General features: G+C 39.2%; 1 long non-coding RNA gene across 1 annotated transcript in view; it reads right to left on the bottom strand.

The window, feature by feature from the left end:
* Positions 1-6,571: 6,571 nt before the first annotated feature.
* LOC120755266 (uncharacterized) overlaps positions 6,572-27,013 on the bottom strand; it is a 55,682-nt gene continuing 35,240 nt past the window's right edge. Inside the window, exons 2-7 of the long non-coding RNA XR_005701700.1 lie at positions 22,484-22,677; positions 20,587-20,693; positions 16,072-16,154; positions 10,666-10,778; positions 9,393-9,453; positions 6,572-8,527 (exon numbers count right to left, since the gene is read on the bottom strand). This is a non-coding gene — a long non-coding RNA (uncharacterized LOC120755266). The remainder of the gene's footprint in view (positions 8,528-9,392; positions 9,454-10,665; positions 10,779-16,071; positions 16,155-20,586; positions 20,694-22,483; positions 22,678-27,013) is intronic.

Raw genomic sequence — 27,013 nt, 5'->3', positions numbered from 1 at the left:
GTGCCAAAAAATATCAAGAACTATCAGTTTTCCAAATAAGTGTTTCATTGGGGTTGTTATACACCACCAGGAAGTTCTCAGGCAATTCTGATCACAGCAAAAACAATCAAAAATAAAAGTATATGTTTTCTTTCCAGCTGATCAGCCCTGATAGCACATCAAATTCAAAGGCTTGTGTCCAGCTATCGAAGGAGAATTTAACAGCAAAAAATGTGAGTGTGCCTTCCACACTTTAAAAACTGCCTGTAATCAAAATCTAATTAGTATTCTATTTTCCTAGTGGGAAAACGGAGAGAAATGCACACAGACAGACATGGTGTTAGATATTAAGCCAAAAGATGTCTCCAGAAACCAGCCATTCATCTTGTGCCTTTTTTTTTTTTTCTCCTCTCTCTCTCTTCCTTTATCACCAACATCTTGTCTCTTGAAATATAGACATCACTAAATCAAAAACACTTACCTTTTCACATCATTATAGAATTGCTGAGATTAAATAAGAGCTCTGTGCAGCTCCTCAAATCTCAGCTATGTTTTCAAACCACCAGGGAGGGCTAGTTCTTCCTTCTCGCACAATTATCAAATTGTTGCCAATCTGAGCGTTCCCTGTATCAATCTCATTATTATTAAGCAGCTGAAATCACCTATGGATCTCATTACCATCACTTGGAAAAAGGTCAAAGGGTGACAGCTGCAATTTACTTTAAAATTATCATTGAAATAACCTTTCTTTTTAGAGACTCTTTAAGTTGTTTCAGCGTATTTCTCGAGGTGAAAAGCAGAATTTAACGACCTTAGAAATTCCCTCGGTTTTTGTCTGCTTGTTGTGGGATTTTTAGGTTTTTGTTTACTTTGGAAGTCACAGGGATATACCCATCCTTTGTTTTCCTGGTGGAAGTCCTGAGGTTACTGGGTGGCTCACTCTGTAAAAGAAAGCGAGGTCAAATCACTAAAAATGAAGTCCTTTTGAAAAGTTAATTAGTCACAGAAAATGCATGAGTATTAAGGAAAAAAAAAAAAAAAAAAAAGGAAAGAAAAGAAAAGGCAATTTTAGCAGGACTTTCTTTTAGCAACTGCTCAGTTTTCATCATTTCATCTTTTAAAGGTGTCTGTCCTTTTTCCAGCTGTAAAAAAAGTCTTAAACAGTAAAAAGAAACAATTTTAAAATAAGAATAAAAGCATAAAAATTGCCTTCCTCATGTTTTCAGACCAAAAAAAAAAAAAAAAAAAAGACTGCCAGAACTTGTTTATAAATTACAAGTAAACACAAAAGAGAACAATCCTTGCTGGCCGTCTCCCACTCAATTTTAAGTGGATCACTCTGCAAAATATTCTGCCGTTGGGTTGATATTTTTAGAGGGAAACATTTTTGCTCAGCAATGTGGAAATAAAATAACTGCAATCACTTCCTTCCTCCGAGAAAATGACACATAACATTTTACATTTAAAATTCAATTGAGAAAGAGACTGTATTTTTTTTTTTTTATTATTTTTTTTTTTTACCCAAAGCCTTGGAGCTGTGCATTCTATTTTTATTTTTATTTTTTTTCTTTGGCCTGTGGAGACTTCTGCTGCATTTTGGATCTGAACTTAATAGAAGATGCTACAGAAAGCAGCAGCTACAAGTAGTGGCAGAGACTTATCAAAAAAATATGCAAGGGGAGGACAAAAGAGATGAACAAAACAACACTCACAAGTTCAGAATATGATTGCTCTTGATGACTGTAAACTGACAGAGATTTTCATTCCTGTCTCTCATTAATTCCTCTTACTCCTGAAGTGGTATCAAGTGGGAATTCCTTTTAAAACTGCCTATAAGATCACCCATTTTTTAGATGACAGAACAAAATCTGCTGTGCAAATCAGTCATATCACCACCAAAATGATCCCCACCAACGTTTGCAATTGTTGCCATTTTTATCAGGATTTAAGGAGCGTTTTGCACCGCTCCCCTTTTTTTATGAAGAAAAGGAAGGTGCAGATTTTTAAACAGATATTGCAATCTCTGGTGTCTTACCAGAAGTATTACCTCAGTATCTACACCCTCTAGTGACTCAACACTTTCTTGCCACAAAATGCCTGAAACAGCTCTGACCAAAATACAAACCCCAAAAATAACGACAGGAAACAATGGATTCGCCTGTTTCAAAAATAAATTTGCCTAAAATGTGAAATATCTCCCTCCAGACACAAGCATTTCATTAACGAACCTTTTGTATTTCCCTCTATTTATAACTTCTCACACAAACTCCACGTATTAGCTCATAAATGTGGGTCTTGTAATACAAACAGCCATAAACACGCAACACACAGGGGCTAAAAATATATGGATATTAATGTTTGTAATAGAAATCAGCTCTATCTTCCGAAGACATCCTTTGTAGCTTTCTTGCCTTTTAAATTCAGCTATTCTTGAGCACAGTTTGTCTTTGAAATACGTCAGGATAATGCATTATTGAAGTACTGTACTGAGACTGTACATAAAATCAGTCACGTTCAACAAATTCCATTTTACTTAGGTTTTGGTTGTTTTTTGGTTTTTTTTTTCATAATTATTCCTCATTTCTATCACAGCCCCATCCTCAAGAGCTCTCTGGTTATGCCACTAAAATTAACCACATGCTACAGGTTATGTCTCCCAGGGACTTGCCATCAAGAGAAATGGAAGGTAAAGGAAGAAAGCAAAATAAAGTATATTTTCTATCACTCCTGTGAATAATAAATGAAACAAGTCGCAAAATTGAGCACCAGACAGATGAGCTAGATTTGAATAAAAACTTTTTAAATTGACCAGATGCATCAGAAGGGTTTATTTCTCAATGTGCAGATTTTGAAAGCTGTGGGGAACGACAAAACAAGGATTTAAAACCTGTCTTAAAACTTCTGGCATGAATTGGCAACGCTTGGTGCAAGAAAGAGTTAAGCCTAACAAGCAGGAAAAAAGAAATTAACTAAAGTAAGGCCCTTGTGATACAATGACACTTGCTCTATGCTCTTACAGAGAAAAACACGATGATAAAACACCACAAAGAGGAGTGTTATGAATTTTATTAATGACTAGAAGACAGTGTGCAAAACATCAAAGGTCTGTGGAAAAGATTAATGACCCCGTGTGAGACTGTTTAATTACCTCCAGCTAATTAGATTCTTGACCAAATTTTTAATATCTGCATTCCTTCTAAAGCCTAATTGAGATTCCACATTATTTATCAATCTTTCAAAAAGCCCTTAGTGTGCTGCTTTTTTTTTTTTTTTTAGGTGTTTTTCTTTTTTTTTTTTCCCTTTGCACTTTGACTCCATTTATGGTCAATTATTAAATAAATAGCAAAGCAACCCTTCTCTCCAAACTGTGCATGTGGAACACTTTCTGCCTGTTTATTTTGACTGCGAGCCTATCACTGGCATCTTTTATACATAATGAAGCACTCGGAGAAATAAACTGACCGGCCTCACTGTAAACAGCGGCGATAATATTTTTGTTATCTGGGCTGCGCTCAGGAACTCCTCATGTGGTTTCTGTAAATCAGCCTTTGGCTGCTGGCAGTTAATCCTGACTCCCGCCTTCCTTAGGCCGGGCCCAGGCGCGAGCGTTATCGCGCAAAGGGGAGAGGCCCGTCCTCGCTGTCGGATTATTTTCCCCCTGTTCGTGTAGGAATACACCAGTCCTACAAACCAGCACCGTTAAATGACTTGTCCTTTGTGAGGAGATTCATGTCAGAAGTCAAGGGGCACATGCAGTAATTATTTATTTTTAAAATATTTTCTTTTATTTTTCAGGTTTCCTGCTATCCCCCTTAGTGACCGCCAACACCCTTGGTTTTGGGTTTGCCTTGACTCTGCTTTCAGGTTTTCCACAAAACTTTTACCAACTCATTCTGGAGTGTCGGAAAAAGGAAGAAGTCAGGCATTTCAAGGCTTATGATGGAGAACATAATTTTGTGTGACTTTGGATAATAAAACACTTCCCAGTTCTGTGGTAGCAGGGAATCTCTGCTCTATTCCTTTGCTTTAGCTATAAACCCAAGTGTCTGAATTGAAACCATTTGCTTCGAAAATATTCTTGTACATTTTATTATAAATTAGAAAAACAAAGTGTGCACTCGCAAAATGATATCTTTATATTGCACTTATAAAACAAAACACTTTGGGAAAATTTCTTTGCCATTTCATATAGATTTTTTTCCAAATTATCCACTGGAGTTTAGCTCATAAAAATCATACCACATATACAGAAATATAGGGGACAGAATAAAAGAAATATATATATATTCTCTATTAAATTCTACATGTCTTCTGTTATTTGTATGAAACGTTGCTGGCTGGCACAGCTATTAAAATACAGAGGATTTTTTCCTCTGATGTGGACATGAGTGTCTGCATGTACAGACACTGAAGAATTCTACAACATTTTAATGTATGCAACTCTAATAAATGAAGGAAGAACAGGGTGTGGAGGGAGGGATCACATTTTTCATTATCACATTTGCAACAAGCCCTATCCAATGGGATACAAACACCCAGGAGTTATCACAAAAACACATCATTTAATAATATAAAAAAGTGTACGTCAAAATGGCAAAGAATGCAAATCAATACAAAAGGATAACGAACCAGGCATGGATGAGACACGTAATAAATTATCTTTAATTTCTTGGGAGTGACGAAATATCTGGTTACACACTAAATCACTCACAGGAATTCTGCAGGAATAAACTTATTTGGGGTGCAGTTGTCAAAGTCACTTGACCTCTCTGATGCAATAAAAAGCTTAAAGTACCTAAAATCTGTGTCTCCAGGTATTTATTGTGTGCTCCAGTCAGTAGAGAACTGCTCCAAGCCCATTAAACACTTTATCCTTATAGGTATGGATATTAATAATATAATTTGGTTTGTATCAATGCACCATAAATTAGGGTCATGCTTTTAGGTTTGTGACTGGGTAAAGAAAGGATTGGGGGAAAAAAAAACAAAAAAAAAAAAAAAAAACAAAAAAAAACACAGCTCCGTTAAACAGAAAACCCACTTTTTGCAAAACTGAGGGCATTTTTTATGTTTTCCCATGGAAAAGGAGGTGAGATTTTCTGTCGCCCTCCAGACCACCCTTATTTCTTTCACCAGGCTGAGCAGGGTCAGTGTTTCTCTCTCCCAGCCTGCAGGCACTGTCTGAGGGATTCTCTCTGTGCCTTTTACATCTGATCCACAGCTCCAGCCCCAAACGCATGACAGGTGATGGGTGCTCCGGTGTTTTGGCAGGACTATGATGATATTGTACAGATCTGGACAGACAAGGTGGTGATGGGATTAATTCAAATGGCAATTCAGGCGCAGTTTAACCAAATGCTGTGTGGATGTGCTTTAAACCAAGCATTTGATCTGCTTTTAGAGCCTCGTCAAGCCAGGGAGACCCTCTTTTGGTCCAAGGGGGCATCCCCTGCCCTGCTCCCCACCAGGCATCCTCCAGCCCCAGAGATTTCTCTTCTCCCCCCTGCCACAAGAAACGCTGCTTCAGGGAGCATTGAACGAATCACTGCACACTCAGGCAAACTGAGCAGTTCTGTATGGAATCATGGAATCACAGAATCATTAAGTTTGGAAAAACCCCCAAGATCATCAAATCATCCAACAGTTAACACGGCTCTGCCAGATCCACCACTAATCCATGCCCCCTAAGCTCCACCCCACCACATTTTTTTAACATTCAAATCTCCTCTTATTCCATTTATTTCCAACTGTATGGATGCTGCTGATGGTGCAAGAACAATTTCAAAGCGAACAGGCAAACAAACAAAACCCCATGCCCACAAATCAAACAGCAAACCAAAAGCTCAGTCCAACTTGACCCAGTACAAAAAACATCTGTGCTGAGAAAGAAAATTCAGGGATTGCTGCAGCACCCAGAAAAGGTAGTGTGAAGCCAAGGGAGGGCATGAGGCAGCAGGAGCATTCACCTACTTTAGAAGAGAATTTATTAGCCCAGTCTTGCCCCTGTGGCCTTTGAGAGAGTCAATAACGAGCTTGTCTCCTCTGCTTTTCCACCACACAGATACCTTCATCGCTGACCCAAAATCTGCCTCTCCCTGGGAGGGACACTCAGCCTAGAATTCTTCTCAGAGCAGAATTCCTTCATTTTTCCATAATAATCACTCTCAATATTCTTATCTGAGATTCTCCATTACATCTCACACTGGATACTTAAAGTAACAGAACAATGGAAGCTGAGTAATTATACTGAAAGAACAGAGTAAGATGAATTTTGTTGTTTGGATTTTTGTTTTGCTGAATTTTAAATAATCCGTTTTGTCCTAATCTGCTGAATTAGTGTTTGCCTTTACGCCAATATATTCTCCTATATCTGGAACTCTTGCATAATTTTACATCTTTCTACACTGAGCCTGCCCAAAACCAAGATCACTTCTAACTTAAAGTGCTCCTAAAAATTTGAAGTGCTCTATTAATTTTAAATTGCTCTACATCATGTCTGCTTAGAATCCCAACTGCTTTTTCACACAAAAAATATTAAACTATAAAACGCACATCTGCAACATAACAGCTACCCAGATTTTTTCCCTTTTATTTTAAACATCAGCTTTCTCTCTTTTTCCTTTATCTTTGAAAGAAAAAAAAATAATAAAAAAAAAGGCGCTCTCAGAGAAAAATAATAGAACTACTCATTTTATGTTTTATTGTGAGCCTCCCTCTATTGAAAACCTTTTAGGTTTGTCACAGGACTAAATATATTTTATGTCTACCAATTGGTAGCACATAGTCCAGCCCATTAACCCTCTTGACCTCAATAAATTATGATTTCCTGGCAGGAGCAGTATCCCTGGAAGATTGACACATCCCCAAACGCGCTCCGAGGGTTAACAATACTCCCCAGGATTTTTACAAGACGGCTCCTGATCCGAGACTTCTGTCTCAGGCAGCTCTTTCGAAAATGTCCTCAAAGCCTTTGGTGTTTTTTAGAGCCCTGACTTTATCCTCAGCAAGGGGAGGAAATGCCATCGTTTCCAGCTGAGCCCATCACGTTATCAGTGGAACAACAAAGCCCTGGTGCTCCACCGGCACGGCTTCCCCGCGGGGCACCTTCGCCAAGCCCGCTGCGAGGTCACGGAGATGTCCCTCTGCCTCCCGTTGCTCACATCAGTCTTCCACGGAGCAATCCTCTCACCTGACCCTCAGGGGTCTGTGCAATCCAGTCCTGGCTGTCTCCCACCACCTCTGTCTTCCCTTTGATGTCTGTAAATGGATGTTGTTAAAAGGAACTTGTTGAGCGAAAAGACAAAGGGACTCTATTTACTGGGGAGTTAGGGCCGACTCAATATAAAGCTGGACTTTACTCAAGGTAGTGGTGGACATTGGTGGCCAGGCTGATTCTTAGGGCCGGTTTTTAAGCTGAGGGCCTCTCATTCCCTTCACTTGCACGGCAACTCCAGCACCAACAAGTGGATTCCCCGTCAAAGTCATTTTCCTCCCACTGTATCTGAAGTACTTTATATTAATCTATCAAAAGGTCACCGCCCCTTTAGCGAGTGACCATAAATATACACAAATACAAAAACCCTGCTCTGGGCATGCCATGGATCAAGCTCCTCCAGATCCATATATATTTGCTACTTTGCCATGGAGATATAAAACCAGCTGAGTGATGGGATGAAGCAACAACCCTCCCCGGCCACGGTGCTTTATCTTGGGAGTAGCCTGGGAGGTGCTGATTATTTACACACAGTCCATCAGAGTAAGCTGCTCCTGGGATATTTTCCAGGCAACAGATTCACACAAAGTTTCTTGATTTTAGGTTAGAGCGGGATCTCTACGTGCCCTCTGCTCTTCAGAGCATCTCTGTTACCAAAGCAGCTGGGCTCCTGCTGGGGATGTGGATTTTTGTTGGGAGGGGCAGCTCCTCTGTCATCCAAGATGAGATGGTACATTCCCAGCTAACCAAGGAGGCACCTGCCTGCCTTGACCAAATTCTAGTTTATTTTCCAAGATAATCCCAACTGCATCCTCACGAATCTCTGTAGGAGAGCAGCATCAGTTACTGACACAAACAAGGCTCCCACATGGAAAAAGGATGTGATTGTCTCTTTGGAAGCATCTTTCATCCACTGAAAGAACTTCCTTTTTTGCATTATCACAATGTAACTTGTAATATTGAATGCCGATTCCTATATTACCTGTGAATCCGTACAAATTCCTAGAGGGGTTGTGGGTCCTGAAAATTTCTTGGATGCTCCTTTTCCCTTGGGGGCAACACTATGAGGTGAAACTTTTCCAGTCCTTAACCAGCCACATGAAGGGTACTTAAATGTTTGTTTGCTCTGCTTAAAAGACAATTTTTGTGGCAAAGGCGTTGATGTCTCTGTCTCAAATGAGATTAACAATTCATTATTCACTGGATCAAAACTTCCCATCAAGGCAGAGGCAGCAGCTCTATTTATGGAATGCAACATCTCATTAAAAAGGAGCAGGACTGGATGAGCTTGAAGGTCCCTTCTGACCCAAACCATTCTGGAATTCTGCGGTGATCCTATGAAACAGCAATTAGACCAGAAACATCGCAACAAATGAATAGCAGCAAAACCAAAGGGTGATCTCAGCTGCTCATCCCTGCTGCCCAAGGGTGGAGCTCCCTCCTGCAGCCCTAACCTGCCTTTCTGCAGGACAAATAACTGCTCCTGCCTGGAAACCTGACTGTAAACATCCTATTTTAGTTATAACTTATAACCATGCTGAATATTTCTTCTTCCTTTCCTCTCAAGGGAGTTATTGGGAATATTATGGAAAGCAGTAGGAGTTACCCATGAATCCATCTTAGCTATAAAGCCTCCATCACTACTGGAGTTTTTCCAGTCTGAAGCTCTGTATCAGGAAACACTGAAGTCACATTTCCCCTTTACCTGACTGCAAGACATTTAAAATAAAGTGGCTACAGCTGTGATAACAAACCACCCTTCTCTATCCCATCCCCTGGGACAGGTTTCTGCCACCTAAATGTTCTCAGAGTCCAAGATTCTTGGACAAGCCTTTGGTTCAATCAAATATTTGCTGGATGCAAAACCTGTGGTTGTATTGGGTTTTGTTCTGCAGTTTCCTAATAAAGGGCAATGCATGTTGAGCCCTCATAGTAACTCAGATGTGACACAAATAATACAGCAGATAATTACAGTGCCCTTTCGCTCACCTCAAATTTAAACAAAGGTTAAGCTGCCCTTTAGAAAAGTAAATATTTTCTGCAGTCAAATAAGTGTAGACACCTTTAGAAACAAGGATACATTGCCAAACTAAACCGAATGGAAAATGGTTACAATAGAATAATTTCAAAATAAGAAGGATGCAGAGCTGCTCAGCAGAAGCAGCAGCCAGACAGACTGGCATCATGGACAGTCCCTTACCTTACAAATTCCCAGGCTGGTCTCCATATGTTTTACAAGAACTGTTGCTTGAAATTTCTGTCTGGTCACAGCAGATAGGAAAGAGAAATATTAAAAATAAGAAAGTGCATAATCTCCTCGCCCCCTTAAGTCTGGTAAACAATTTATATCAAATTTCATACAACAGAACAAATCCATGGACCTTTAAGTGATTAAGAAACAGACACCGAGGCTTAAAAAATAAACTTCAGGGGAAATCTCCCATAGTGGCCAGGAAATGGCTCACAGGTTTTATTTAGTTCTCATAGTCCAAGGTTTAGCTGTGATGGAGATAAGAGCCAGGTGTGTTTTACACATCTAATTTGTTTAGTCTGAAGCTCATTCAAACAGCACTTTTCATCTCTGAGTTTGCACCCGACTTCTAAAACCTCAGTCTGGGATGAATGGGTGTCAGATAGAGTCAGGGACCCTAAATGAGAGGGATCACCTCTCAGGGGAGGAGGGAGTTGTCGATTATTTCTGGTGTGCCTGGTTTGGGGGCTGGAGGGTGGTCAGGCACCCTTCTGGTGGCTGCGTTGAGATGGAATCACAGACTCAATGAGGGTGGAAAAGATCTCCAGGACCATCAAGTCCAACCTTTGGCTGATCATTACCACTTGCACTAAATCAAAAACCCCCCAATCTGCTCGTGTTTTGGACATTTTTGGGGATGGTGGCTCCGTCAGATGTACAGATGACCAGCAAGAAGTCAGTGCAGTCCAATGAATCCTCTCACACTAAAAGCAAAACCACCCTGAAGGTCACTTCCAGGGATTTAGGCCCGAATTACCCCTCCCTGCTGAACAGCCCAGTGGAGAGCTGATAAATGCCCAAATAGATCTGATTTTCTACTTTGAGATGAGCAAGCCATGAGTCTGCTTTTGGGTGGGGGAGGCAGCTGAGTGTGTGTGGGAAGCTGGGGGCTTCAGAAACCTCTGCTGGGAGGAGATTCATCCTCCAGGGATGCACGGGATGAGGCTCCATGGCTGCAAATCTGCAGCCAGACTTCACATGGGCAGGGGCAGGTAGAGGCTCTTTAAAGCAGACAAGGATGTTAAAAACTTTGTTTCTTAATATTTCGACCTTCAACCACCTCTGGCAATAAGGAAATTGCAAGAAGTTTGGTCAAGAATCACTTTATACGTAGAAACCAAGGGGTTAATTTGTGGCAGTAGCATTCACAACGCTCCAGGACGTGGCAAACCAGTAGGAAACAGGCAAAATATCCATTATTACCATTGCAGTTCTGACTAACCTGACTTCCAGGCTCTGCTTGAATCTCCCAAGCCCATTGGTGTAAGTCACATCCAGCTTCAAACGTACTTGGATTTTGACAAGCAATAATCACGCCCTTCTCTGTTTGATCCACTAAAAAGACAAAAATAGTCAATGAATTTACACCCTGTTACTCATTCACGAGCAAGTTGTGCCCCTGAATTTTAACGTGCAATGTCTTAAACCACCAGCTGTATATCTGCTTTATGTGATGCTCCCACATAAGCTGGCAGTCCATCAATCTGGTGTCCATACATTCCTCTGAAAGCTATATTACAATTAGAGCTTAGGTTAATACCATTCCGTAACCATAAAGCAGACGTAAAATAATTATAACTCATTTAGCGAAATTAGAAAAAGGGCAATTATTAGGCTCCCATTGTGAGGCTTTGCTGTGAGGGACAGATAATCTATCTGCGAGATGTACTTTAAGAACACCATTTTGAAAGAAATAAAGTAGATAAATTACTGTTTTGTTTGGGTTTACGAAAACTTAGGCCCATAAATACAAGTTCAACAAACATAAAGGATGTGTGCAAGGGAAGTGAAAGTTTTACTGCAAGAAGAGAGATTAAAGTATTTAGATGAAGCTTTCCTGACAGGGCCTCTCAGGATGCTGGGAGGCTTGATCTGTTAAGATTTGGAAGGGATTAAATACCACAGGGATGCGGACAAAGGCCTATAAACTTCCAGTTAAACATGAGGATGTGCACGGCTGGAGCAGGAGGGAACGGGATCAACGATGCTGACGTGAGCCTCAGCGCGCCGGGAGTGCATCCTTTCACAGAAATCCCACAATGGGTTGGCTCGGAAAGGAACTTGAAGCCCATCCCATTCCTGCCGTGGGCAGGGACACCTTCCACTAGACCAGGCTTCTCCAAGCCCCCTCCAAGCCAGCCTTGGACAATTTGTGGGATTTCTGACAACTCCAGTTAGGATTTGTATATCAGGATTTCTCATTCTCCAAGCTCCTGGTATGCTGAGATGCCCATTTTTTTATGGGAAGAAATCATATTTTGCTGGGAATACACCTTCCAGGCTGAAATAGAGCTTAGGACAGTACTGAGCCAGCAATTTGCCCACTTTCACCTTCTCTGACAGGAGACTAAAATAGAGAAATTCCTGATGAATCAGCAACTGAAATGATGGCTTTTCCTGACAGACTCTTGTCCAGCTGCTGCTCACACAGAGGAAAATCCCCAATATCGTTTTTTCCAAGCCTTAAAGGACAGAACCTGCAGATAAGAGGGATTTTCCCCCTCCCCTCCCAATGCAGGACCTTTGCATGTCTGAACTGTGACTTAGATCTTTGGTCCTATGGGTTTTTCCTTTTGTACACTTCTGGTAAGAGAAAATGACATATTAAACTGGAAGAGAATAAGTTTAGATTGGATATTAGGAAGAAATTATTCCCTGTGAGGGCACTGAGGCCCTGGCAGAGGTTTCTCAGAGAAGCCCCTGGATCCCTGGAAGCATCCAAGGCCAGGCTAGACAGAGCTTGGAGCAACCAAAGCAAGGGGTGGAACCGGATGAGTTTTAATTTCCCTCCCAACCAAATCATTCCAGGATTCTGCTCCTGATCAATCTATTTATTTGTAAGGAAGTTTGACTTTGTCCACCTCAAAAGTGCTCTATAAAAGCCAAATGCTCCCTCAAGGATTCCCATGAGGAGAAGAAGAGGATCTGAATAAAAATCCTGCTCCTGGTACTCAGAGCCCAGCCCAGAAACCAGGGTGAGACCCAGCCACAGGGAAATCAACGGGTTCATGAAAATGTGTAAAACACATTGTGGTGGCAGAGCTAAACACAGCAGAGCACAGAGAGGCTCCTGCTAACACTAAAAACCACAAGGAATTAAACACCAAACAGCTTTAAAGTGCCTGTAATTCATTCAAAGCAACTCTACACTGATATTTCTCATTTCTTTTGGGGTCAGCACATTTAGGATTCATATTTTCTGTCTTACCTCTCTACAGTTGAGGGAGACAGAAGGAAGCCTCTACAATCAGGCTGATTTCAAAAGCTGGAGGTAAAAACATCAAATGTCACACAATATTGTAGAAATATATTAAACGCTATGAAATTTTGTTTCTTCAGCACAATTTCTCTGGAATGCCTTTGGACTTTCAAAGAATCCTTTCCATTCCTCCCTGCTTAATTCATAGTAATGTGAGAAATCAATCAGCTATCAAATATTTTGTATAACAGGGAAAAAAAAAAAAGGGGGAAAAGCACATAAAAAACACTGATTTTTTTTTTTTTTTTTTTTTTTTTAAAATCCATGTGTTATTCCATGATTTCTATGTCTGAGTAAAACCTTGTTGATTAGTTTGTGTTGTAACACAATTTCTCGTTAAATGAACCCGTGGAAACAGAAGTGTGGCGAGGGAAATTCGGCACTCCCAGCGTTTGTGGAAGTTACGCTGGGCTTCCTGTTTAAATAGCAGGAATGTGCTGCTGGAACTGTAGGAATGGGGGAACGACCCCACTTCATCACTAATTTTACTTTCCAAGTGACTGGAAAATTCTCCAATGCTTCCTGTTCAGCAACACGAAAGACAAGTTCAGAGACCTGGTACCTCTGACAGTTGTGAAAGACAGGAAAAAAAATGAATGACATTCTCCAGAGGATATTTTTCTGTCACTTAAGCAGTTTACATATTTCTCTATTTTTACTGTATTTTTCTTCTTCTGATCACCAGGGATCGTATGTGAGTTTAGGGTCATTAGGGCTCTGTCTAGTGCCAGACAGATTCTGCTACAGTCAGATTTTTATGATGACAGCGTGAAATTTTTGGAATGCACTGGTGAGTTGCGGGACTATTGTTAGACTGTCATTAAAAAGGAAAAAAATTTATATATCTTCAGCTTTCTTGTACTACAAGCAAGCCTTTGGCTTCAAATTTTGCCAAATACAGATGATTTCTTGGAAGAGATGAAAAAAGTAGCAAGTAAGTTTAATAACTAGTATTAAAAAAAATATACTGAACTGATTATTTCCATTGAGAGTGAGAGACTTCTTTTTTTTTTTTTTTTTTTTTTTCCGGGTTAAGAGACAGAGAAAAAGAGTTGGGAAAACACAAAATATATAAAAAAAAGCCAATGGAGAATTTGACATTTTTATTTAATTATTTTTTTCCTTCTGTCTCCTTCCCCTTTCTTCTCAGTGTTTCAATCTGTTCTCCCCATCCTTGGGGGAACACTGCTTGAACCTGCATTTGTGAATTATAAGCTCTCTGTACTGTACACAGCAGTTGTTAAGGATCAACAGATTAACCATTTTATCAAAGATTTAGAGGACTCATTCCAATTTTTACAACTCCATGTGGTTTTTAAATATTGTAATGTTTTCAACCAATATGTTTTCCATCTCCCAGCTGTAAAACAATACCTATTGGCTAGGGGGGAGGGAATTTATTTTCGTAAAATTTTGGTATAATACAATTTTTTTGCACGCTGCTAACAGCATCTTCTGGGAAAGAGTAAAAAAAAAAACCTCAAGATGAGATATTGTTCTGCTCATTCCTTACTCATTCACTCGGGCCACTGAAATATCGCGGTCCAAACATTTGTTATGACACTGAGCTACTTAGGGAGGGACAGATAATGGGATTCACAAATTCACCTGTTTTGTTGGCTTGGCAAACCCTTTAAATCCCTTCATGTACTTAACATCCTGCGTATTTTTAAACTGAGAAACAGAGGGCTCACGCAAAACACGTGGAACTCAAAAGATTTGTCTGTGTGGGCACTTAAAACTGTTTTCTTGAACTGTGGGTTTGTATCAAGACTCTGAGGACAAGGCATGGCTGGAGTTTGTGCCCCTCTGCAGCTTTTAGTAGCAGTATTTTCTGTTGGGGTTTCCTCTTTATTCGAAAAGTCGAAGAACAAAAGGTACAAATTGACCTAAGGAAACGGTTAAATTTATAACACCGATGTGTTGCCCCGGGGTGATGCTCTGGGCACCTCAGCCTTTGTTTTCCAATGGCCCTAAAAGAAAAGCCCTTCCTTCAGGAGGCTCAGGTGTGCTCCCCTGAGCATCTGAATTTCTAAGGGTTGGCTTTGAGAGACAAATTTTAGGTCTTTTCTCTTCCAACTGACATATGTAAACATTAAAGGCTTTATCCCATCGTGCTCCTACCATGGTTTCAGCTGTACAAAGAATTTACGGAATTGCCTGTTTATCACCACCACCATCGCTGATAATGCTGTAATATTGTGATCATATTATCACAACATAGCAGCTAATACAATAAGAACATAATGATTGTAATTACAATTTTAGCTAATGTTATTTAGTGCAATATAACAACGCTCTAACAAGTATAATAACAAAAATAATACTTAAGGTCCTGAGCAGGAACAAACATGCTGCTTGGGCTAATGTACAATGTACACTTAACTGTTGATTTCACAATAAAATCTAAATACTATCAAAGAGCACCAATTTGCTTCACAGGAACTAACCAGGCAGGACAAATTTAAATTGGTTTATCCTGCACTTTTTGTGAGTCGAGCTAAATCCATATTTACCACAGAGCAGAGACGTGGGCACACATTCAGAACCATCAGTGCCCGGTTAACCCAAGCTGGAGCTCTAAATTAGGAGGGGATTTCTACATGGCCTGACAGACCCTTCTCAATTAGCGCTGGAGCATCTTCATTTCACCATAAACACAAATAGAATGAAGACATGATCCAAGACACGGTCATTGGTTAAGACATGGTCAAAGGAGTGCTCAGACCTGGGATCCCACCCCTCTGGATATTGCCTGGAGTTACCAGCCACCAGCTGAATTCACCTCCCGCCCTGCTCCTCAGAGGAGGATCCCCTACGGAACATTCCAAAGCTGGGGACATCCAGTCAGGATGCAGGAGAGACACGTTCAGTCCCAAACCTGAACCACCGTCAGCCTCCTGCAATTTTTGGTGTAACTCACTCTGCCCCACGTGCTCCATCTGGCGCCTGGAAACTCTTCCAGACCAAACTCCTTTAAAACTGCTATTGAGTGATAATTTCAGTCCTGACTAAAAGCCTTTACACAAATAATATCCCATGAATGATACAAAGCACTTCCTAGGAAGATAATGGGAATTTTACAATTATTGTAAGCGAAGAGCTTGGATCTGAAATGTGCTGGCGCTTGGACTTCCAAGCTGCTCAATTTCAGATTTTCCTTTTACCTCTGTATTAAATAATGACATTTGCTTCCTAATATCATATTCTCCAAGGGGGACTGGGAGGTTTCCTGCAGGTACTAATCCAGAGGGCAGCACAGAGGAAAAAAGAATATTAAATCATGCAGAGCTGCAAATAAAAAGGGCAAGAGTATCTAAATATAATATTTTATAAATAACCGTGAATCTTATAAGATCTGTGTCAAACCTTTCATGCCAGGACCTTTTCATTCTTCCTGGGATACTCTGCAACTTCTTATTCCCACAGTACTTCTCCCAGCCATCACAATCCTAAATATAAAAACACAAATTGCACAATCAATGCATTTTTAATTTTTTAGTTGAAACTGTAATGATATTTTTCAGAGAAAAGAAGCAAAATCTGCTTTCTTGTGAAAAAACTTTTCATACGAAATTTTCTTTTTGCAATTTTTTTTTTTTTTCCCTGTAATATCCCAAAGGGTTTATGGCACACCAGTTTTGGCTGATGTGCTGTTCCTAGCATTGTTATGCTGACAGGAGTTCCACAAAATTTTAATTATTTGACTGCTGCCGGTTTTAAAAAAATTAACACAGGACTCTTAACTGAAAGAAGAACATGAAAACTTCAGTTTTATTCCCAGTCTTCCTTGACTTTATCTGGAAGTCTTGGACCAATCCATACCCTGCCTTACCTTTTAGCAGTTTCACATGGATCCCATCTCTTTTTTTATTGGACTCTTGATGCCCACTGATGTTTTATGTATAATGATGCTCAAGTTTAATTGAGCTGTAAGCTTCGGTTTAATTATGAGCCTTCGTGATACCTTCAGCACTTTTTCTTCTCTGATTACTGTAACTGGTTCTCTCCAGCCCCTTTAAAATCCTTAATCTATTAAACCACTTGTAGACAAGTCATTTTTAGGAGAAAGTCTAATTACTCTGTTGCAATTATCTTAATGCATTCTCGGTATTTAGAGGAAAAAAAATAATAATAACCTGAGTGAAATGCACTTTGTGGACTATTCCAAACATTCCCATTTAATGATCTGAGTCACGCTGTATATCTCCTCTGTGCTTAAAATTTATGTGGAGAGAGTGACACTCCAATCCTCATCTCTTTGGTTAAATTTCTGATCATTAAAATTTCCCACAGATTTTAGGCTTGTGACCGTCTGACTTGGTGGGCAATTCTGCTTCTTTCAGTGCGTGAAATTTTATTTCCATTTCAGAGACAAAAAGAGTTAAAATTGAAAAAAATTCATTTACATGTGTCTTAAACGTATCTTCAAAAACACCAACCATGAACTTTTCAATAGATTTACTTTGCCAAAAATCTGCAGGGTTTTCATGGAGTTAAAATGAAGGAAATTAAAATGATCCATATTTGAACAAGAACATGTTTGTATTCCTATTTACAGCTTTTATAAAACCAGATTATCTCAAAAATGATGACCTTTGATCCAGTCAGTTCTTTCAAGTATAAATTATTTTGGTACTTTTTATAACTTATAATTTTATATGTTATATGTACAGACACATTCTACTCAGTATAATAATTAGTACTACTATAAAATATGTTTCCTCACAGTTTTGAGCAGAACCCTGGGTGTTGTTTTTCTATCAAACACTGTGAAGGGTTAATTTGTAAGAAGTGTTTATACTTTTTAAGGCAATATTTGGTCAATTTTGATTTATCCATTAAAAAATGAGCATTTTACAGTAAACGTCTAAAAAGAAAAAAAGGGAAAAAAAAAAAAAAAAAAGGTAAAATAAATAGAATTTACTATGACCTAAGTCCTTTTAGATCCATATCTGATGGACTGTTCCTGACCTTGAGATTTCTGCTCTGCTGAAATACTTTAAAATGCTTCCTGAGAGTTTGAAAATTACTGTCAAAATTAGCCACCACATATTATTCAAAAACCCAAAGAATAGATGTGTGACCTTGATTCTTTTTATTATTATTTTATATCTCCTCTCAAAAATTTAGTGCATTTTATAGCTATGAATTAAACTATATATTGACTACGAATATAAATGTGTTAATTATATAACTCGTAATTAAAACCTAAAATAGAAAGGAATTCACACTAAAAACCAAAACAGATCAGCTTAAAAAACGTGTGTGAGAGAGGAGAGAGATGTACGCTGTTTCTGTTCAGTCAGAGCTGAAAACCAAGTAAAATCTAAGCTCTCTGTATTTCAATGCCTTCATATTGTTTGTGTTAATAATAACGCTCTGTCATTTACATTGGCATATGCATGGTGAGCGTGGAAAAATAAAAATAAATTCATTTTAGGAATTAGAAGGGCAGGGTTCAGCATTAATGCTCACTCGTCTCTCTCTCCAGTTCCAATTTCCTCACTTCTTGTACAAGCACAGCCTTTATGTTACATGGGTTTCACTCCTGGAATTGGACTTTATTTAGGATATTCCTTCCCTCTTCAGGATTTGTCACTTGTTCCCTAATTTATAGACTTGTTTTCTGCTACAGGGATCTTGATGGTTTGGTTTTTTGTTGGTTTTTTTCCCCTCATTTCTTCACTCGGTGACCACGTAATTATCTGCCTGATTGGTTAAATTCCTGAATTTGGGATCAAATAAAATCCTTGCCTATAAATGAGCATATCAAGTGCAAGGAACGTATCAATTCCAAATCAGTGATTTGTCTTCTTGCATTACAGGCTACTTTCTCCAAAGGCATCACGTCACATTTTGCATTTCACCAAGTGCAAGACTGAGCTTGCAGTTCTGGGGACGGCTGAAACATCCTGCTCTCCCTCAAATCCTGCAGGATTTGCTGAAACAATCCTTTACCAAAGACAACTGTGGTTGCCTAAGGAAATGCAGAATACGGAAGTTTACAGCTTATCAGCAACTCCTGATTACCGTTTGTTCTTTATTGTAAAAAAGGGCTGAGAGATTTCCTTGTCTCTTTCTGCTTCTGTTTTCTCTTTAAATTTCCCCCTTTTTTCTTTCTTTTTCATTTTTCTCTATTTTCTTTGCCGTTGAAGCTCTCTGTACCTTCAACACTGTCATTCAGACTACTGGCCAAACCTCTCCAGAGAGTGTTCACGTGTTCATAGGAAACATATTTTAAATCTATAAAACACTTCTTGACCAGCGATCTCATACTTCACAGTCCTGCTCAAAACTGTGGGGAAACATATTTTATAGGAGTACTAATTATTATACTGAGTAGTAAGGGGCTCTACATGTAACATATAAAATTATAAGTATAGAAAGTAGCAAAATTATTTATACTTGAAAGAACTGGCTGGATCAAATGTCATTATTTTGAGATAATCTGGTTTTATAAAAGCTGTAAATAGAAGTTCTTGTTCATGTTCTTGTTCAAATATGGATCATTTTAATTTCCTTCATTTTAACTCCATGAAAACCCAGCAGATTTTTGGAAAAGTAAATCTATTGAAAAGTTCATGGTTAGTGTTTTTGAAAATAAGTTTAAGACACATGTAAATGATTTTTTTTTCAATATTAACTCTTTTTGTCTCTGCAACGGAAAGAAAATTTCACACACTGAAAGAAGCAGAATTGGCCACCAAGTCAGACGGTCACAAGCCTAAAATCTGTGGGAAATTTTAATGATCAGAAACTTAACCAAAGAGATGAGGATTGGAGTGTCACTCTCTCCACATAAGTTCATTTTAAGCACAGGAGACATGCAGTGTGACTCAGATAATAAAATGAGAAAGAGAGAGAAATAATTTCCCATTTACTAAACAAATACTTCACGTTTTTCTCTATTCCCTCAAAGCAGGCTTTCCATTATGCATTTACATTGTTGGTGTTGTAACATGCTTTTTTTTAGGCAGGAGTTTCCTTCCAGGTCCATAACACATACCACTAAATCTTGTGGCGGCGATGCCCAGACCGCGAGGAGAGCAAACAATGCCGCTCTGACAATCCTCAAAAAAAAAGCAGGAGCACTTTCCTGCCAAAAAACCACTCGCAGCTGCCTCCTCATTTCCTGGGGAAGTCAAGGTGTTCCCCTGGACCCACTTTCCAGCTCTGTGATTATGCGAGCGCCGCGGTGCTGCTCTGTAATATATGCAGATCAATTCAGCCTCGTTAGCATCGCCCCGGCCTCATTCCTGCAGACTGGTGCCAGCCTCATCTGCGAGGGTGGGCAGCTCTGGGCAGCTGGATGTGCCAGCAGCCACAGCTGCTCTCCCTCTGCTCCTTCCCCCCCGGCAGGGCACTCCTTCTCCAGGGCTGGTGCTGCCCATGCCTTCCCAAATTCCGGCCCCATTGGGACATGGCGACATCGGCCTTCGCGCTACGCGCTCCTTCCCAAAGCGTTTGCCTCACCGGAATCACACTTCTCCTCGCTAATAAGCTTCACCCCACCTGAATTTCCAGCTTTATCTCTTTGCCTGTACTCCAAAATGCACCCTGGAGTAGCCAACAAACTCTGCACTCCACAACCATCCTGGTTTTCGGCATTTGGAGCGCCGGCTCAGACACACAAAGAGCTGCAGTCTGAATATTGCAACTTCCAGCATAAAAAAACCCAAAAAAAACAAAAACAAAAACAAAAAAAAAAAAAAAACCAAAAAAACAACCACAAACGAACAACAACAACAACAAAAAAAAAAAGACAAAAACAAAACAAAAAAAAAAACAGTGTTCAGGTACTGAGGTGATATCAGAGCTCAAATTAAACACTTTTATCCTGCCAAAACCTTCTCTTGGCTTTTTGTCTGGCCCAGGTCTTACCTTGCTGTACAGGGAGTTCACATCCATCATTATTCCATCTTCAGAAGAATCAGGCAGGAAAATGTGTCCTCTTCTGTCCCTGTATTTCCTGCTTGGAGGTCACAAACCTGGGAAAGGTTTAGAAAGGAGCTTGTGAAATTTTTGAAGATTTTTTTTCTCTCAGGAATTGACTTACTAAACTAAATCCTTTTCTTAGCCACCTCCTGCAAAGGTTAAACTGTGGCAAAAATTGAAAGTTCAGTCACTGTTAGGGAAATGGTATAAATTGCTGCAGGTAAATAGAAATACACTCAAATCCAGAGCAGGAGCACAATGCAGTTTTCTAATAATTAATCACAGGAAAAATTCATACACATCACCTTCCCTTCAAGACTTTAAATCAAATTTTACACTATTTTTCTAAGAGTTTATGCTTTAGTTCAGCAGGAGGTGATGCATGATGCAGAAATGGGTGAGACCTGCAACTTGATGCTGCAGAAAATAAGCCTGGAGTTTTGCAAAAGTTAATTGTGCTATTACAGATATATTCTCTGCATATGAAAATATGTCACTCTTCCAAGCTATATTGAGCTTCACACCACCAGCATGAGGGGTGGTTGATATACCTGGGTATTCTTCTATGCCCAAAAACATGGGGATTGACTCAGAACGTTAATCTGAATGAGTGATTTTAACTATCAGTAGATCATAATTTTGATGGAATACGAGTAATTTATCTAAAACCCATAGGAAAAAAAAATATTAATAACTGGTTCATTGCACGTTTAGCTGCCTGAAAACAGAGCCAACATTTACCAGAAATTGTTTTCCTACTGGACAATGACTGAATCTGGTGACAATGTGTCAAACCATCACAGAGCAGAAGAGAATTCAACACGTGAATATTTCAGCTGAACTGGACCATTGTATTTTCTTCCCAGCTGCAAGTGTTTTGCACACCCACAAATTTGGGCGATGATTGCAACCACGTTTCTCTACCTCCAGCTACAGAAAACCCTCAACGTAATTCATCCTCACTGTGTCCCAGAGCAGCTTCTCTGTTTCTCATGCCTTGTGTGAAGCACAGGCTTTTCCATTTGAAAGGTGCAAATTTTGCATCAGATCAAAGTAAACTTTAAAAAAATATTCCTCTGTTTCAGTATCAAAACCGTGAAAACTGGTAATTAGGCAAAATCCAAGCCATTTGTATACTTTGGGCTCAGTAGAGACTATTGCCACAACCTTTCCAACATTAAAAAAATAAATAAATAAATTGTGTAGATAAAAGCATTTTATTCAAGACTAGATTCTCCTGAGCAAAATGCACTTCATAATTTCCCAGGAAAATATTTACTTAAAAACTCACAGGGAAAATATATTTCACGGGGAAAAGGCTGCTGGATTTAAGTAGCATGGCAAAATACGATGTTTTGACTGGCATTCTACAGTTATTTTTTCATAACTTTTAATAATGTGTTTCACTTCTGGTTTATTCAATAAACAGCTCAATCACTTGATACTGAAATCACTCTCAAAATTTATTTCCTTCTATCAGGCATACGAACCAGTTTGTTATTTATAGGATGAATGTTATTATTGTAGGGTTTTCCATGGATGTTGACTGCCCACTACTGACTGATTGCCTGACCTTGGGAAAAACAAGACTTATTTTGAGAGTTTTACCAAGAAATTAATAGATTTTATAGAGAAAAAGTGAGAAAACAAATCTGAATTAGTGGATTTCACTTGAGAACTCGTTTCAGCCTATTTGATTACGCTCAGGGGGTGGGGGCTGGTTTGCTTTGGTGTTTTTTAGGAGGGGTCAGAAGCATTTAAAAAAATACTAAATTTTTTATTTCTCTCTGCCCACATCTACGAATCCCCTCTGACAAAAGATCTCTGGAGATCAGTGTCTGACCTGCAGCCCAGGATCTTTCAGCATTCCCAAATTCTCTCGGTCCAAGTCAATGACAGGAACTTCTCCTGCTGCCTCGCTGCCCAGGGGATGCTGGTTAGGATCTCCTCGGTGTAAATCTTTTACCTCATCTGGAAAAATTCCCTTCTAGAGATCCTTCACTGGAGAACGCACCCAGCTGTTATCAGGAGCTTTCCCTGGAAGAGTTCACATCACATAACAGCTCCAAACCCTCATTTCAGCTCCAGCAGCCAAAGGCAAGAAAAAGGCAGAAGTTTGGTTTGTTTTTATCCAGGGAAAATCAGGACATGTCTCTGACACTGGGATATTTGCCTGACATTCCAGAGAAATCCAGAAACTGTCATGTTTCCACTTGGAGTAAAAGCTTTGTCTTTGCATAACTGCTCTTGGATTGGAGGGGTTACTCCAGATCCGTAATTTTATTTTTAGGACTTGTAAAGTCACACATGTCATAAGCTATAATCACTCTGAGTGTACTTACAGTAAATTCGTGCCAAAGAATGGATGCAATAAGGCAAACTGATCCCACAGAACCCAGGGAAAGAAGAAAGAAATTACAAGAAAATTAAACAACAGCACTGTTAGAGAGAGAGAAAAATAAATTACAAAAGCCTTGTAGAATTATATTATCTTTCCTTCTGGAAATATCTCTGCTCGTGTCTAATATTCTTCATAATAGTTTTGTATTGGTAGATCTCAATCATTTGTTAACATCCTGGTGCAATCAAATCCTTTTTTCCCCTCCGTTGTTTTGTGTTGGGAAATTCCAGTTCCTAGGAAATTTCTTCCACTAGCAGCTAAATTTCTGTAGTATTAAATTTAATTTCATATAAACTGGTTCAGCATGGTCCACTTATTCCTGTAGATCTCAAATTTGGCTGGTGATGTCTTCAAATTTTGTGTGTAAAAAGAAAAAAAAAATATATTTTTTTGGTTTTGGAAAGATCATTCACAAAAATGTTACATAAAAGAAGTTTTAAGTCTGATCTTTGATCACCTCCTCAAATTTTCTTCCAGGCTGTCTGTCCTCCTTTTATTGCACTCCAACTTATATTTCCTACAGCTGGTCCTATAGATACACCATAATTCTCCCAATTTTTCTATCATGGTACCACCTGGAATTATTCATCTAAATGGTTCAAGTTGTAAGTATTAGATTTTACCTAAGAAGTTTCAGTTCCGGAAAAACACAAGAGTTAGACCACAAAGTCCAGACTATAGGCTGTAAATAAACTGAAGAGATACAAGCAAATGTACAAATTCTTATCAAATTAACATGTAAATTAATATGGAGGTTTTTTAAGAGGTTATAATAAAATTCCCAGGGGAAAAGATTGAAATTTCTTTGGTCCAAGCTCCAAAATGGACAGAACCACTGTGAACTTTATATTAGAAACACTTCATGTGTCCATTGTACAACTCTTTTGCAGTTTATATTAAGGAAATCTAAAAACACTCCTGATCTCCTGAGCCCCATTTTAACCCCATCCATGGATAGACGCTGTTGGAATGTGCCATTAAAAATTCTTAAAATCACTGCAGTTCATCACTGGACTCTGTGCCCCCAGTTTACTCTGGAATTCTAGAAATATACATAAAGCTACCATATGCAAGGATTTCTTTTGTTTTCATTTTATTTCTGTTCTATAGATCATTGTTCTAGAAGCAAACTGCAACTACTGACATTGCAACTGTAGAGGGAGAATTCCAGATAAAGACCTGGAATATTTCCCTTTTCACTGAGAAAAGGATGAAACCTCTTTCCATCAGTGGCATTGCAGCTGCAGGTGTTTACAACACATTGACTCACAAAATAAACTTTCGGTATTAGAGAACAGGTAATTCTTTATAAAATGAAAAAAGTTGACATTTTCTTCTTTAGAAAAATGACAGTTTCTGACACTGACAGAAATCTTCCAATGTTCTCTCATGCAAACAGGAAAAACATTCTGGAAAAAAAGAAAATAAAGTTATTCCCATTTGGGCAAGTTTGTCTTGTTAGTTCCAATTGCAGAGAGAAGCACGATGCCTTAATCTTTGGCTGTGTATGAGCATCATAAACTGCCTGAGGGACTGGCAGGAAGGGGCAGAAAAAACAACAGCTACAGCCATTTTCACATCAGAACACAGCTGTAAGGAGAGATAATAATGATACCCTCCTTATGCATAACATCCCTGTGTTTGGAGCGCTTGGGAAAGATTTTATTCTTCCCTGGAGAGTAACTGCCCACAAATCAAGCTGCAGATTACATTGGTTGTCTGCTCTTCCAAATTGGACATCTCCCTCTTGCAGGTGAACATCATGGAAAAAGGAAACACAGAACAAGAGGAAATCAGGATTTGGGTCCTAAAGTTGAAGGCACTGAGTGTGAGGGATGTAAAGGGATATTTTCGCTACTGTTGTGTTCTCTCTGATTTCTTTCTGATGTCTGAGAAGTGGATTGGTTGAATCCTGCTCTGGAAGTACATCCTCATTTCTCTGACCCAGGACACATCCAGTATCCCAAACCCAACTGGCCAACGTTTGTCTGTTTGCCTTGCAGGAAGTCAAAACTCTTCATCAATAACATTGGGCTGTTCCATTCCTTATGAAAATTAAATTTTCATTAAAAGCCCACCCAGTCTGTCAATGCTAGCAGTTAGGTTTTTTAATTTTAAACCAAGAAATTTCAAGGTGAAACTATAAAATTATTGTGTATGTCATCCTGGCAGATCCTGCGGACCTCAGCAGAAAGTGCTGAACCCACACCCAGAGAACTTCAGTTCATGAAACACTTTGAGATTTTGGAGCCAGAAAAGCCAGAAATCATATTTTTCCTGGATGGACCCACCCCAGAGGTCGACCAAGGCCAGCACGTCCAGTCCCACCACATTGCACCACTTTTCCATAGCCCAGGGCAGGAGAAAGGGAGCTCTCATCCACTCAGGGATGGTGCTAGATCTCTGGAAATACAAGTTTACCCAAAAGCTCTTGCAGGTGAAGTGCCCTTGTTGAACAGCATTTACAAGAAATACCGAGGCCCTCGTAAAACTGCACTTTCTAGGCGGGATGGGAACTCCCTCAGTCACTAATTACACACCCTGGATAACTGGTCCCATTTCAAGTCTCACACTAGATATTCTTGTGACACTTTTATTTTTTTTCCAACAGCCACAAGGTTCTCCATTAACCATTTGGATGCATTTGGCACCCACACCAAGACAACTCTGTCAAACGAGATAGAAGCCATTCATGCCCGTGCACAGAACTCCCTGGATTTCCTCAGTTCATTATTTAACTGTCGGTTGTGTTTCCTCTCGTGCAACTGTTGTTGGTTTTCAGAGCAAAGCTGGTAGCAAAGCTGCACTTTGCATTGAGTAAACACAAGCCTATCTGCTGGTTCAAAATGCTGGAGATTTATTTAAAATAAATAAATAAATAAATTAAAAACCCCACCAAGTTTAACTTCATTTTTTTTAATAAGACCCAGTTTCTTCTGATCTTCATATGATAATAAACTTTCCTAATATTTTCCACTGAAGATTAATACACTTCTCTAGAAAGTTATATCTAATTTATGTGACTTTAAGGGTCATGCTTTAATAACAATGATGAAACACGATTATTACTTCCTAATGCTGAAATTACAGTTTTTACATTGTAAATTTTTCCTGCTATGCGCCCTGTGGCACTAACATTTTTATCACTCCATGTGTTTCTAGTTTTAAAACCTTTACCCCTGCTGTTTGAAAAATATTTCTCATTTTCGTCCCCTATGGAGTACAGAAATCCCTAAAGGCAAACCATTAGTGATCTTTCTGCCTTTTCCCAAACACTTATTATGATCACCAGTGTTGCTTCCACTGCCTCATTGGCTTTTGGTAAAGTATGCAAATGAGATGTTCAAAATACACACTTTTTGCAACTGTGCAAGTTCATACTGATTTATAAAATGGGAAGGCTATTAAAGTGACTGAAAATGTCAGCAAGATTTATGCATGGGTGACAAATTGTATTGGAAATGCTCATTTTTAACGCGCTGGCCTGGGTTCCTTCTCTTTTTTAAAAAGTATTGGATGTGATACACTTGCTTTAAGGCCATTTGCCCCTCCCATCTCCCCATTTGTTTTAAATAGACTCTGACAGTGGCTTTTTGACCAGGAAAATAAACAAAACTCTTCACATTGATTGTTTTGATCATGGAAAGCAGAAACCATTTCTCTTTTTACTTGTGTTTACCCATGAAAATATTTAGGAAAGCGCTTTCACCTTTCCTTGGGGATGAAACACTCATGGCACAGACAGCTCTTCCCAGGAAAAAATACCATATCCAAATACCGTGAAGACCACTAAAAAAATCAACATGTGCCATCTACTAATATAGAACAGCTACTAAATTTGCTAAACATGGATAAGGCAGACGTGGAATTATAAGAAAACCAGAAAAGAACCCCTGTGCTACAATTGTATGATAAAAAAAAACCCCACGTTATAAATCAATGAAAACACAACAGCGCCTTTCACAATAGCAA

Source organism: Hirundo rustica, chromosome 7 (assembly GCF_015227805.2).
Source record: "Hirundo rustica isolate bHirRus1 chromosome 7, bHirRus1.pri.v3, whole genome shotgun sequence".
Classification (NCBI taxonomy): domain Eukaryota; kingdom Metazoa; phylum Chordata; class Aves; order Passeriformes; family Hirundinidae; genus Hirundo; species Hirundo rustica.
This window is presented reverse-complemented; position numbering and strand designations above follow the sequence as displayed.